The sequence below is a fragment of the Lissotriton helveticus genome, chromosome 5_1, assembly GCF_964261635.1.
Source record: "Lissotriton helveticus chromosome 5_1, aLisHel1.1, whole genome shotgun sequence".
NCBI lineage: Eukaryota > Metazoa > Chordata > Amphibia > Caudata > Salamandridae > Lissotriton > Lissotriton helveticus.
In genome coordinates this window covers 898114757-898128025 of record NC_136065.1, presented here as the reverse complement: position 1 = coordinate 898128025, position 13269 = coordinate 898114757, and positions in this window count along the sequence as shown.

Genomic DNA, 13269 nt, shown 5'->3' with positions numbered 1-13269 from the left:
GGATCGGACCACAGTTTCAGAAGACCCAAACCCTCCAGCTCGGTTTTAATAAATTTCAGCCATTTAATTTCCCCCACATTGGGCATTGCAAGCACCTCCTGAAGTCCTTGTCTATAGCTGATCATATACATCATGGGTGAACATCCGCAACACATGCACTTATTTTGTATTCAGGTTGGATTCAAACAAGGAACACACATTTTTTGTACTCAAAACCTGCTTGAAATAACGCAATTCACTGTGATTGTAAATAATGAAAATCACCACCATAAAAAAAGACCCAGTGAGCAAGTGATTATGATGTTAGTGTGGTTTTACATCTCATACCATTGCATAAAGTCTAACATCGCCTATCCATGTAACCATGATCCTGCAGTAGAAACGCTTCCTGAATCAAACCCTGTAACGAACATGAAGACACATATGCTGATACATAACCCCTATTTCAGGGAATGATAAACACTAGTCCATGCAAGAGCTAATCATTCCTTTCTCGAATGGTAGTGTGTGAAAACTCAATCAAACTGCATCAAGTGGAACTCCCACTGAGAGACAAGTCGCCTGGAATGCACCAAATACATTGTATGAGCCACTATAAATCAATAGTTACGCGTTGCTAATTCTGAACTAGCACGGCATAAAAATACCTTAATAATACGCTTGTCCCCAAATTCTCGGCGATTCAAACTGCTAGAAGGTGCTATATAAAAGGTGTAGCACCGGTGAAGAACTTCCAAAGTTTCTAAAAACGAAAAAATTATTATATATAAAACCACTGTCGTGCATTATTTGCGCGTAAATTGTTGCAAAACCAATGACCCCCGAACGTACCTCCAAATAACGGTGTTCAATACTGTTATCACAAATCCCCTCTATCTCATGATGCTCTCTCAAGTTGTTATATATTCTCTGATGCTGGTGGAGGTTAGCTACCTCCTTCCCTCCTAGCTCGCTCAGTTTAAGTTAAGAACACTAGTGAACTAAACTTAAGAAAACAAAAAAATTAGGTGTGCACAGTACAAACCCATATTTATTTCCATAGAACGATCCAGGTTTGTAGGTCAGAACTAAATTATAATCAGCAAAGAATAGGAACCACCTCAACTTCAGAGGGGTAAGGGTACGTGCAGACTTCAAAAATTGAAAATTTCTGTGATCTGTGAAAACTGTGACTTAATGCCTCCATTCCTGAAAGGCATCTTTCACTGACAGCAATGGAATAGTTGATTTCAGCCGCTGATAGTTTTCTGGACCGATAGGCAACGGGATGCCCAGTGGTTTTGTCCCTTTGAGACAAGATGCCTCCAATAGCTAAATTGGAAGCATCAGCTTCGACAAAAAATGGTTCCTCTGGATTTGGATGCTGCAAAATGGGAGCTGATGTAAAAACTTCCTTTAAGTACTGAAAGGCTTTCTCGGTTTCGGAACTCCACAAAAATTTCTCTTTCTTCTTTAAAAGCCGAGCAATGGGGGTCACCTTTTCTGAAAAATTGCAGATAAAACGCCTATAAAAATTAGCGAATCCGAGGAAGCTTTGGATTTCTTTCACATTACATTGAGATGGCCAATCCATAATCACCTTCACCTTAGACTCATCCATCGACATTCCTTCAGGGGACAGGACAAAGCCCAAAAACTCTTCTTGAGAGGTATGAAAAACACACTTTTCCAATTTCACAAAAAGCTGGTGGTCAAGTGATTTCTGTAAAATTGCTCGTACATGTAGGACATGTTGTTCTTGATTTGCAGAGAAAATCAGAATATCATCGATGTAAACCACTGCAAAGCGGTCCAGAAATTCTTGTAGCACATTATTGACAAAATGCTGAAATGCATCTGGGGCATTCAACAGGGTCAAAGGGCATGATCTGATATTCAAATCGGCCGAAGCGAGTGCGAAATGCTGTCTTCCATTCTTCCCCTTTGGCCATTCTTCCAAGATGATAAGCCCCTCGTACATCAAATTTAGTGTACACCTGGGCCTCCTTCACTTGGTCCAGTAGCTCTGAAATCAAGGGCAACGGGTAGCGATTTTTCTTAGTCACTGCATTCAAGGCGGTAGTCTATCTAGATTCAAAGTTTCCCATCCTTCTTTTGGATTAAAAAGAGTGGAGAGAAAACGGGAGACTGCAAAGGCCGAATTAACCCATTGCCAAATATTGATCTAAGTAATACTTCAGATGACTTCTGACAGTGCATAAATTTGACTGCACAGTAAAGAAGACCCGGGTTCCAACTCAATCTTACAATCATACTCCTGATGAGGAGGTAACTTCTGGGCCTCTTGTTCATAAAATACTGCCTTCAGATCTTGATATTACAAAGGAATTTCCGGACCTTCGATGGCACAAATCACTAGAGGTGTCTCAGCCAAAAAAGGCAATTGGAATTGTTGATGAACTGATACCCTAGAATGAAAACAATGTTCCTTGCAGAAGTCTGAATTCAATTCTACAGTTCTTCTGTCCCAATCTATCGGTGGATTGTGTCAACCATGGAAGTCCTAAAATCAACTGAATCTGTGGGGAATTGATGAGACTGAAACTCAGATAGCTTTGATGTTAACCTGGGCCAATCACTGTTAACTCTTCATTTTCGTAAGTGATGGGTCCCGACGACAGATTAGTACCATTGACAGCTCGCACAGGTTCAGGTTTGTCCTTTAAAAATAGAATGCCCTAGGACTTAGCGAACTTAATGGTGCAAAAATCTCCCATTGCCTCAGAATCAATCATTACAGAAATCTCATCCACCTCGCTGGGTCCAAATTATATCAGACTGGAAATTATTAGATGAGGGGCTGCAGATTGCAAGGTGTTGGCTACCAACTGAGAATCTGGAGTTGTCTTGCCAGACGTTCTCACCAGAGCAACTCCTCCTACTGGTGGGGCCTGTCTTTTAACCAAGCACTAGTTTGGGGCTTCTGCGGGCACTCTTGAACAAAATGCCAGCGATTACCGCAATACATGCACAGCTTACCACTTTTGTGCTTTTCTCTCTCCTCCTTGGTAAGAGGTCCTCGCACCGAACCTATTTGCATGGGCTCTTCTCCCACAACAGTCTCATGGGGCTAAATAGATTCAGATTTTATTCTGTCAAAATGAGGTGGAAAATTCTAACTTATTTACGACGTTTGTTCTTTCTTTCATTTTGTCGTTGGTCAATTTGAAGGACTAAATCTATTAACTCAGAAACATCTGTGGGTCTTTTGGGAATCTGAGCTAATCCATGCTTTAGGTCATCCTTGAGACCTTTATAGAAAATTGCAGCCCTCTTAGCTTTGGGCCATTGTATCTCCACAATTAGCTTATTAAATTGTCCTAGATAAGCTACCAACTCTTGGTTGCCTTGTTTTAGGTCCAAAATCTCATTATCTGTGGTCTGCAAGATGGTTCTTCAATCAAATATCCGAAGTAACGCTGTCTTGAAATCTTCAAAATTGTAAATTATTGGGTCATTACAATTCACTAGTGGCATGGACCACTCAACAGCATCCCCGCTCAGGTAAGACAATAAAAAGGCTACCTTAAACTGGTCCACCTAGTAGAGGATTGACCTACATAAAAAGTGTAGGCAGCATTGAGTGAGGAACACTTGGGCCTTACGGGGGTCGCAATAAACCTCTCCGGAGCGGCTAAAGGGATAGTAGGAGAAATGGCGTGTATGATTTGGGTGGTTAACTCAGCTGCAGAGGGGAAGGGGAAAAAGGTTATGGTATATGCTCTTTGGACATAGGATTGGACCCTGAAACAAAATCATCAAATCGCTGTCTAAAGAAGCTAGCTTCCTGACTGGACTTTCTAACCTCCTCTTGAAGATTCTTATCTTCCATGGTCTCACTAAGCTGTTTCTGTTTTCCTTCCAAGACTGCCGCTAAGGCTTTGACATCAAACTCCTCTGCCATCCTGCCCAGGTGGAAGTTGGAGTATGGCACTTGAATCTGTCACGTACCACGTACCTTAAATGTTTGGACTTCCACAGGAGCAGATGACTATAACCAAATCCCAAACTCCACTGGCAGCGATGTTAAAGTACTCTGCCAGTAGAGAGGGGGAAAGGGGAATGGGATAAAAGAGAGACTCCACTGCTGTGCCTCTTTCTCTCGGGAATTTTAGAGACTTCAAGAAGGTATCTGCAACACAAATAACACCATTAATACATTCCCAACCCTCCTGAACCTCAACTATCTACTAAAGCGCTAACCCTGACGCATTTCTAGCTTCACCTCCGCAGCAGCTCGTCTCTCTCTTATGTTAGGCAGTTGGTAATTGGTAAGCTGATTAGACTTGTTAATTCACTCTTTGTATTTCCTTCTTTGCAAATGGCAGATTCCAGAAAACCGTTGTTAAGTATAATATATATATATATTACTACATACTCAAATGTCGAACACATGTAGAAGATAGAAACTGCCTTTTAGTTCAGTATTCAAATAAATGAAGAGTTAATGAATAGAGGTTGGTTAATGAAAGCCAAATGCTGAATTAATATCAGATGTCCGTGCGCAGCAATACCATACTGATAGTTCAGATGAGGATTAACTTCCAAAAAGAACAAATGAAAAGGGAGAAAAAGAAAACAAACTGCTGCAGTTCCGGTTGGCTGAGTGTCTTTAAACTGTACCAATGAAGCACAATACTGGAAAAGACACTGTATCTAAAGAAGGGGAAAAACCAAGTAAAAATGCACTGGATAGCAGAATTACTTTTCCCCTGAAAGTCTATTGCTGGAAGCCAAAGGCGCGCTGGAAACGGAGCTTTGCTGTAGGTATTTCAATGCTGAAGACAGACTGCGCGCTGACTGACTAATGGAATAAATGAACTTACTTCTTGTAGAGAAAGGCTTCTCTCACAACTACTGAATCACAAAACTCAGGAAATACTGGACTTAACGATGAACCTGTTCACCAGACGGAGAACGCTAACCTCCAGCTGCGAAGCACACTGCTGTAAAATGTCTGGCGGAGATACGGCAGAACCAGCTAACTTCCCTGACTGGAATTCTGTGAAGTTCTGACGAGCGGTAGAAAAACACAGCCGCTCACCCAGAAAGACGGTTGAAGTGCGAGGTGCGAATTTCGCATAAGCGCGAACACCTGACCCCTGTCTAAATTGCCCAAAAACACTAGACTGCTACCCTGAATGTGAGACACACTGCTGCAGGTGCCTTATTGTGGAAACAATGGAACTCGGGAATCCTCTAAGAAAAGAATCGGTGAAGCCAATTCCACGGATAATTTAAGATCTTCGTGCGCCTGCGACCAAGCAGGGGACAAAATGTGCATTTGCATCGGTCACTACTGACATGGAGTGCTGTAGAGTTGAGAGGCATAGAGACAAGGGGCATAGAGTTGAGGGGCATAGAGTGGAGAAGCATAGAGTAGAGTAGAGGGAAAAAGAGTGTTGTGGCATAAAGGGGCATATAATGGAGTAGAGTGTCATGGAGGGGTGTAGAGTGGCATAGCCTGGAGTGAAGTAAAATGTCATAGAGTTAAATGTTTTAGAGTAGATTAAAGTAGAGTGGCATAGAGTGGACTGGTGTAGAATGGAGTGGCACAGATTGAGTAGAGTGGAGGGTCATAGAGTGGAACATCATGGAGCAGAGGCTCATACAGTGAAAGGCCATAGAGTAGAGGGTTAGAGAGGGCCATGGAGGGTCATAGTGTCGTGGAGTGGTGCAGAATGGTGTAGGGTTCAGTAGAGTGCTGTGGAGTGGGGTGCTGTGTCATAGAGTGGAGGGGCATAGAGTTGAGGGGTGTGTAGTGTCATAAAGTGACACAGAGTGGCTTAGAGAGATATTGAGTGGATAGAATGTAGTAGGGTGGAGTAGAGTGATATAGGGTGGAGTAGAGCTGCATAGAGTGTCATTGAGAAGAGCGATGTAGACTGGAGGGGGTAGAGTGGCAGATCACAGTATTAAGCAAATTGTCATTGGGTGGAGTAAAGTGGTGTAGAGTGGAGTAGAGAGCCATAGTGTGAAGTGGAGTGGCGTAGAGTGAAGTAAAGTGGAGTAGAGTGGAGTGGAGTGAATTAGCATGGAGTGACAAAGACTGGAGTGAAGTGCCATAGAGTGTCGTAGATTGGAGTTGCGTAGAGTGGCATTGAGCGTTATTGAGTGTTGCAGTTTGGAGTAGAGTGTCGTAGAGTGTCAGAATGGTGTAGAGAAGAGGGCCTTAGAGCAGAGTATAGTTTCTGAGTGGAGTTGAGTGTTGTAGATTTGAGATAGAGTGTCAGGTTGCAGAGTGGATGGGCATAGAGTGGAGAGGCATGGATTGAGTATAGTGTCATAGAGTGGCATAGCGTAGAGTGGAATAAAGTGTCATAGAGTGGAGGGCCGCACCGTGGAGTAGCATAGAGTGAAGTAAAGTGGCATAGAGAGTGGTAGAGTGGAATATCATAGAATCGAGTGGTCTAGACTGCAGTGATCTGGAGTGGAGTGGCCTAGAGTGGAGTGGCACAGAGTGTCATAGAGTAGAGTGGAGTTGAGAGTCATAGAGTGGAATGGAGTAGAGTGTCAAGATTTGGAGTATCATGGAGTATAGTAGAGTGTCATGAACTGGGATGTCATGGAGTGTCGTAGAGTAGAGTAGAGTTTCTTAGAGTAAAGTGGCATAGAGTGTCACAGAGTAGCATTAAGCGGAGTGGCATAGAGTGGAGTAGAGTACACTAGAGCGGAATGGCGTAGAAAGGAGTGCGGCATAGAGAGGAGTGACAGAGTGGCTTGGAGCGTGGAGTGGCATAAAGTAGAGTGGCATAGCAGAGCAGAGAGGGGAGTAGAGTGCCATAGTGTGTTGTAGAGTGTTGTGTTGTAGAGTGGATTGCCTTAAAGTGGAGTGGAGTGTCATAGAGTGGAGTTGCATAAAGAGGAGTATGCATGGTGTCATAGTGCATTGCCATTACAGACAACACATTTGAAATGAAATGCCCATTACAGTTGCACAGACGTATAGTTCTACCGATAAAACTATACAGTGTACAAACGATAATGTGTGGAAATGCCATCACCAATTGTACTGATTTGTTTTGATCTTATTAAAATATTTGTTTCCAGCACGCTTCAAAATAAGAAAAAAGTGAATAAATTGTACTTTGCTAATTCTGATATATTCTGAAATATTTGCACAGTTCATTCACAGACAATTACATTTTGTTGTGTGCTAGATAAATTAACATCCTACCGCTTTTCATCACACATGAGTACCCAGCAGGATTGTCACATAAATCCTCTCACTTTGAAGTCAGATAACGAAAACTAAATGGCATTCGGACAAAACATTGAGTAAAAAATATTTAGATGCAGAAATATCAAATATTTATTATTGTGATCCACAAATGTCTAAGGTATGTAATATTGATGTTCAAAATATCTATGTTATTAGTGTAGTTTACAAAAAAATCTATGTATCAGCTTTTGGGGGATTCTGGTACAGCATCGGAAGCCACCATAATCCCCTAATGACAGTGGAGCCAGGCTCGGGTCCGTCATCTGGCTCATGATGGCACTTTCCAACAGCCTTTTCATGTTGGCCTTTCCGACATGGGAAGGCTGTCGGAAAGTGTCTTTGGGGGCCCCTAGCAGGGCCCCGTACCCCAAAGGCCCTCTGCTATAGGGCCTGGGAGGCACCATTTGTGCCTACCTAAATATCCCTGCACCATGTGGTAGACACCACATTGTTCCTGCCACACAGTGTAGGGATGTGTGAAAACATCAATGTCCCAATGGCATTGTGGTGCAGGCCTTTTCCACCTGCAGCACAAGCTGCCAATGGGGAATGGATGTTTCCGACTGCCCATAGGTCGCATCCAAATCCGGCGATCGAAACCGCCGACCTATGGACAGACGTTTCCAGACCGCAACGGTGTTAGTAATTAGGCCCCAAGTTGTTAATATTGTTTACAAAAATATTGTTGTTAATAATTTAATTTTTCAATTATTGTATGTATTAAATATATGTTTTAATTGTATATGTCATAAATTGTTTGTATGTTTGTACATTTTTTGTTGTTTATAATTGAATGTAATTGTTCATTGTAATTTTTTGTGTTGTAGTTGGTTGTGGGCTTGCAGGGGTACAGGGTAGGAAGTAAGTTAATTATAAAGAATTAATACCCAATTTGTAATATTATTAATGATGTAATTGATAATTAATTATTTAAATTGTGTAATATTTTTTTTTAATTATGTCTTAGGTGTGGGTTGTGGGGTTTCTAGGGGTACAGAGTGGGAAGTAAATTAATTAAAATTATTTATTAATTCATTTTTAATTATTAATTGTTTAACTGAATTAATTATGTAAATTGTGTAATGAATGTATTTTTAAGTTATATTTTACTTACAGATTGTGGGGTTTGTAGGGATTCAGGGTAGGAAGTACGTTAATTAATTAATATACAGTGCTTTATTATTATTAATTATTTAAATGATCATTATTTAAATTGCTTAATTATTTTTTTCAAGTTATGATTTAGGTGCTAGTTGTGGGGTTTGTAGGGGTACAGAGTGGGAAGTAAATACATTAGAATAAATTATTAATTTATTTTTAATTATTAATTGTTTCATTGATAATTAATTATGTAAATTGTGTAATGTATGTATTTTATTTAAGTCATATTTTGGGTGCAGGTTGTGGGGTTTGTAGGGGTAAAGGGTGGGAAGTAAGTTAATTATAATTAATTAATAATTAATGATGATTATTTAATTGATAATTCTCAATCAAAATTGCTTTTATTTTGGTTAAAAATCATAAAAAGCATACATCAATATTTCATACAGTACAAAACACTGTAACAAACTTAAAAACATTTACAGCAGTAACCGTTTATTACAAATTCATAAAAACTAAATAGCACTAAAAACAGTTAATTGAGTAAAATGGTTGTGTTTTAATCTAACCCATAAAATTTCAAACTTTTTTTTATACATACTAGATTTACTGCGAAGAGTTACCTACTTTGAACAAAAACTACGATATGGGTCGTATCTGTTTTCAGGATTCGTAAAGCTTCTATGTACCTCCTACTCCCCATACTATTGAACATGGGTTTAATCCATTTCTTTTTCCGGCAGAATATGCCGCACAAAAGAACAACACGTGTGCAATATTTTCTTACACATTTAAGGTGCATAATGTGCGAATGAGCTTCTCCCTCAGATGTGTTATCAGATGACCATCTGATTGTATTTGACTTGGTCTGGAGGATATCAAAGCAAAATTTCTTCAATAATGATTTTACCATTTGTGGATGTACATTAGGTTTCGAAACCGGGGAGCAATTTAACACTCAGAATTTGTCAAGTAAGCCTGCCTATTCTGGGGTTGCTATGGACGCTATTTAATACATATTCCTAATATGAGTGTTTCAAAACCTTTCTGGAGTGAGCTGTCAGTTGATTGGGGATGTCCCAAAAACAGCTCAAGCTCAATTACTTAAACAAAGTCTGGATATGCTGGAGCCAGGGGAATGTAACATGGCTGTCTAACCCTCCAATTTCCTTTAGTCCCTATTAGTAATAAAGGAAGTCATCAGTGATTCATAAACAGACCCAAAAAGTAGTGGTCTTAGTGCCGCTTGATGTTCTATTCTCTTAATGTCAATATCGCAATACACTGGTGTCATCAGTATTCGATTTGGTAGGTAAAATAACGTTCTCACAAATTTATTTTCATCCATAGTGAGTAGTCCCAGATTGTCTCCCCCCACAATCCCCCCATATAGAGCGGCTGCTTGTGTCCTATACTTATAAATCTCAAAGGATGGTGATATGCTTTAGATTTTGGAGATTGATGTTTTTTGCAACGGCCATTACATTTTATAGCAGGACAGTCTTAGCTTTATTTGAATAAGATTTCCAGGACAGTTTCATGTCTAATGTAATGCCCAGGCAGTTAAAATTCGACACATAGTCAAATTGTTGGTTTTGAACTGTAATATTTTTCCTGAAAGACTTGTACGGTCTTATAGCCATATATTTTGTCTTGCTAGAATTAATTTCTAAACCATTTATATTGCCGTAGTCTTTGAAGTTGTCTAGTCGATTTTGTAGCCCCGTCAGAGTTTCGGAAAGGAGGATGATAGCGACTGCGAATAATGGTGCAGGTATTGGTGTTCCTTCTAATTTCGAGGAGTCATGGTTACAGTGCTGCAGGTGTTGTACAACATCATTGACATAAAGTGAAAATAAGGTAGACGCACGCACACATTCCCTGACTTACTTCCTTTTTGATGAGTATTGCATCTGTAAGTTCACCCCCAGTCCCATAGGAAACACTGGCACAGTTGTCTTCATGGAGTCTGACTATTTGTATGAAAAGGTCGTCAGGTATGCCTTGCCTTTTCAATGACGGCCACAGAAGGACCCTTGGGACAAAGATCAAAGGCTGCTTTTAAATCAATAAACACTATGAACAGGTGGCTTCCCTTCAGCCTGGTGTATTTCCATCCTAATCAAGGAGTCAGAAGAACTGATAGATCTTACTAGTTATTGCTCTGAAACCCCCTTGGTACGGAGATAGAATATTATTCTTGTTTCTCCACTGGCTGAGTTTGTTTAGTAGTTGTTTGGCGTAGACTTTTTGCTGGGTGTCAATTAAGTTGATCGGTCTGTAGTTGTCAGGCTCCTGCAGGTCACACTTTTTAAAGATTGGAATGATTTCAGCTCCTCTCCATGTTTCAGGTAGTGGTGTTCCTGACGCTACTGAATTACAGAGTAAATTTACATATGCCCTGTGGTGTCTCAAGAGGTCACCTGGGATTTTAACACGGCCTGGGGCATTCCTGGCTAGATTGCGACTATTGCTGCCCTAGTCTCATCTAAGGTGAAATGAGAAACATATGGTGTGATCCCGTTTATTTCTGTATGACGAAACCCTGTGTAGGATGGGGTATTTAGAGATATCAAAATGTAGATGAGTAAAGTGCCTTCTCCATGATCCAGGGAATAGGTAATGCTGTAGACTGGTGGTACAATTTTTACTGCCATGAACTACTATTCTGCAAGAAACTGCATGATCCTTATTTTTGGCTCCAAAAATCAAATCATTCCAGTTTGTTTCATCCCAATCTTTTTTTGCTAAGACTAACATTTTCTTATACTCTGCTCTTACGTGTCATATTTTTTCTGGGTTATTAGTCTCCAAGTCCATCATTAATTGTCCCTTTGCAGCACGATAATCCTTAGTATACAAGAGATTGCTCGGGGGACGCTTAGTTACACTAATGGTTTTACAATTGGGGCACATTTAGTCAGCAGTGGGTTCATTTCTTCAACCCGGGAGCTATGTATCTGTGTAATTGTAATGTCTCCAGGAGGGGTATCTTCATAAAGGGACAGGGCGTTTGGAAAATGCATTGTAGATCTCTGTAAATTATTCTACTATATTCACAATATGTGGCCACTTGATTGACCTGTGGTGATTAGTAATTGTTGGTTGGAGTAGAATTTCATCTGCCGTGCCAAATCTCAAAACATTTTCCTGTAACTTCTAGACAAAGTGGATAATGATCACTTTCATTTATTTTGTCCACATCAGCTAGACTATCCCATATTCAGACGCTGGCCAGTATGTAGTACATTCTGGATTTGGTGGAGCCTCTGTTACATGTATATGAGCTTGGACTATCAGATGGCTTCCTATCATTGCAAACTCACAGCCCATGCTCAGAAACAAAGTGAAGCAATTGCATAGCAAATGTTGTGCATGGAACTGGGTGGTCAACATCCAGTGGTGGAATGCCTCTTCATCTAGTATGGTCTCCAACCCCACAATTGGCTTGACTTTGAAATCAAGGTCAGCTCCTATGATGACTACTGCCTCGGAACTTTTGGTATCAAGAAAGCTATACATTACAGAAAACTCAGTGGAAGCCACTCTAGGTCTAATATAAATATTGAACATGTAAAGTTTGACTACATTTTGTGTTTTTATTTTCAGACCGTTAATATGGAGACGGGATACTCTAGTTCTATAGTCATTTTAAGGCAACTTTAACCCATGTAACCAGACTCCCAGATGGTCTACCTCCCTTTGAAGAAACTGCACTAACAGCAAATTATCTTTAGCCTTATTTTTGTATGGGTTCCAGCAGCTGTGATTCTTGGAGCAGACAGATATCATATTGTTCCATGTACTCTTGCCAATCAAAGTCCAAACCCCTGCTATATTCCAAGATATTATAGATTTTATTGCCGTTTGGCTATCTTCCAGTAAACGGGGCGGATGGTTTGGTTGAATATGCTCCATTGCACTACAATGGGTGTTCCAATGGTCCACTCTCTCTTGTACCAAATTGGGAGGTTCTAGGGTAGTAGTAGCACTCCCTAGGATATTTGTTATGTAGTTCGAGGTGTTGCATGACATGTTGTCGCATGGGGGAATAGGGTCCTTCTGCATTGCCAGTCACTCAACTGATTCCAGGTCATTCTGTTCATTGGATGATGCGGGGAGTTGGTAACCTTTGTTAGGGCTACTTGTTTAACTGATAATTAATTATGCAAATTATGTAATTAAGAATCTTTTTAAGTTAGATTTCAGTTGCGTGTTGTGTTTGTAGGTGTAAAGGGTGGGAAGGTAATTAAAATAATTATTTAATAATTAGCTAACTATTGTTAATTGTTCAGTTGGTAATTAAATATGTAAATTGTGTAATTATTATATTTTAAGATATATTTAAATGTGGGTTGTTGGGTTTTTAGGGGTACGGAGTGGGAAGTTAATTAAGAAACAATTTTAGATAATTCATTAATAATTTGGTATGCATTATTTCATTGATAATTATGAAATGCGTTAAATTATCATATTTGTAAAGTTATATTTTTGGGTTGTGTTTTTTAGCTTGTAGAGGTATAGGGTGAGAATGTATTTAGGTAATAATAAATGTAAGATTATTTATTTATTTATTTATTCAAAATTATGTTATTTATTATGTAATGTGTTAATTGTGTAATACTTTTTAATTTCAATTACATTTTATTTGTTTGCTGTTATGAAATTGATATTATTAGCTTTAATCAATAATAATTAGTACAAATGTAATAATTATGTGATTTGTTTATTTTTTGTTAAAATTTAGACTTATGATATTGCAATTTAATTATTTATATTTTTTGTAATTTAATTGAGTTATTAAAATATGTTATTTATTTGAAATGAACTTCTCTCTCTACTGTTGCACCGACTGGAGTGGAATTAGTACATTTTGACTCCTTCAGAGTCCAAAGCTTTACTGACTGTTGCACAGACTTGAGTGTGAATAATACATTTTACCCCTC